At 37.5% G+C, this 2174-nt stretch overlaps 1 long non-coding RNA gene across 1 annotated transcript; it reads left to right on the top strand.

Moving 5' to 3' along the window:
* The first annotated feature begins 6 nt into the window (after window positions 1-6).
* LOC118340707 lies at window positions 7-1096 on the top strand. Its single transcript, XR_004797383.1, has 2 exons — window positions 7-247; window positions 435-1096. It is a non-coding gene; the product is annotated as an uncharacterized LOC118340707 (long non-coding RNA).
* The last annotated feature ends 1078 nt before the right edge of the window (window positions 1097-2174 follow it).

The raw sequence follows: 2174 nt of genomic DNA, 5'->3' as shown, positions 1-2174 counted from the left end.
ACTGTGGACTGTCTGTTCTATGAGGACAAACTCCTGAAGTCCAACCGAAATGATACTGCATGGTTTGATGTCCAGAAGTATCTTGGAGTTTCCAAGGTAATGACTAGATTTATTATTCTAGGTTTAATACTATCACACAATCAAGTGCATCATTACTCCAGTCTTACTCTGAAATGATGAATGATGTTTCATTAATTCATTTATATTCTTTCTTTCTTTCCTTAGATCTCTCCCTGCTATTCCAGTAGTAAGTGTGACTGCATTCATGAACTTCAGATTTCAGGTCAGATTTTTTCTAGTCTATCTTCTTCACTTTTCTTTGAATTAAGGGATATTGATGTTGATATTATTAATCTAATATGTGATCAAAATTATTCAGTTGTTTCGAGTTGTAAATGATCCCAGGTGACTAATGTATCTGTTTTTCCCTTCAGGGTTGAGTTACTGTCAGTGGCTGATTGTCTTTTTAGTCATTTTGTTCCTGCTGCTGCTGCTGCTGTTGACGGTGATCTTTGGCACAGTCTTCGATGTCAAAAGGAACACTACAAACCACAACAATACAGTGGATGTTTTTGGAGGGACAAAGTAAATGTTCTGTGAAATGCACGTGTAATCATCTGCAACAACTATAGTTGTGGAGGCTAATGTAGATGTTTTTTTGCTGAAGCTTTCGATCACTACTTTATATGAAGCAAAATACAGGGGAAAATGAAGATAGCCGTTTGTGAAGCTGGAAGCCAGTTCGTAGCAGAAAGCAGTAATGGCATGCTAAATGTAGACTGAAATAGTTTTTGATTGCTGTACTTGCTCTTCCTGTTAATACTGGGTTTTAAATGTAACAAAATCATTTAATAAGAATGTAAAGCCAGGCTAACAACTAAATTTACAACCTCAGTAGTTATGCTTTTGAGATACAAACTTTGTGGTATGTACTGTTTAAATGTGAAGTAGAGTCACGTGTGGTATAATATTATCAAGTGATGAATGAAGTAAAAACATCACAGTGAAATAATGATTGCTGCTGCTTTGTGCTCATTCAGACATTAGGATTGTATGTGTTTCCTTCATAAAGAATAAACTCAAATGAATCAAGTGACTACATCGTATTTGTGTGTTGTGTCATTTAGTTGATTTATTTCACCAGAATAATGAAAAATAATAAGTGAGGAGCTGACGAGGGGTCACGTCCTCGTCCCTGCACCAGTCCTTGTGGTCGGTTGGTGTGCCTGTGTGGAGAGGTGGGATCTGTGGTTTACTCCACAGCCAACCAGTTTCAAGTTTAGACTCCGTTCATCCTACATGTAAGAGGACTAACTTAGTAGGTTATTTGTGTAGTCTAAAGCCAACACATAGTATCCGCCAGCGTCCGTGTATTCCACCAGCAAGTGTTGTATAAATGTGCTCTGCAGTTACCCCTTTCTCCTGCTGTGTTCACGTCTTATCGGTTGTTTCACACTGACACACACATTTCACTTCTACGCACTTCCTCTTTAGTGGTCAACTTGAGAGCACGTTGACTGTCAAAACAAAAGTACACTGAAAGGACAGAGGAGCTCAAATACTTCCCTGTCCAGTGTGGGGCGGATATGCCAGAGACATCACAAAGAAATTATCAATCTATTTCGTAAGTAGGCATGCAAAAAATGTTTTGAATAATACCTGTGAGGCTGTGAACTGCTCACGCTCTACCATGCATCATTATAGGTTGTAGATTATAGATGTCTGAGGTATTTTTAACTGTGTTTTGTGGGCTGTGCACAAGCTTGTGCAGAACAGCTTTGAGAAAGCAATATGTGACGCATACACCTCCTTGTTTAGCTTCATTTCATTTTTTAAATGATGTCGACTAACGGTTCCTGTCTGATTATCTTTTTCTCAGAAACATGAACCAGGAAGTGGCAGCTGGTGAGAAAACTAATTTACTATCTTTGTTAATTGACAACATGTTGCTCTATCAAGACTACAATATCTCAATTTTAAAGAGAATAAACTACATTTAGTCAGTACATTTAGTCAGTACAATAGCATTATTAATAACATTTCTGTAAAAACAAGCTGTTTTTACCAATATATTTATAATAGGATCAACCGACAACAAGTGAAGTGAAAGTGGTTTGCTCGTAATGATGAACCTCCAGAGAATCATCAACAGTTTCTGTGTCTTTCAGCTCTTT

Source organism: Morone saxatilis, unplaced genomic scaffold, assembly GCF_004916995.1.
Source record: "Morone saxatilis isolate NCDOM2014 unplaced genomic scaffold, NCSU_SB_2.0 Contig7, whole genome shotgun sequence".
In the NCBI taxonomy this organism is placed as follows: Eukaryota; Metazoa; Chordata; class Actinopteri; family Moronidae; genus Morone; species Morone saxatilis.
Note: the sequence above shows the minus strand (reverse complement) of the source record. Positions and strands in the feature narration are given on the sequence as shown.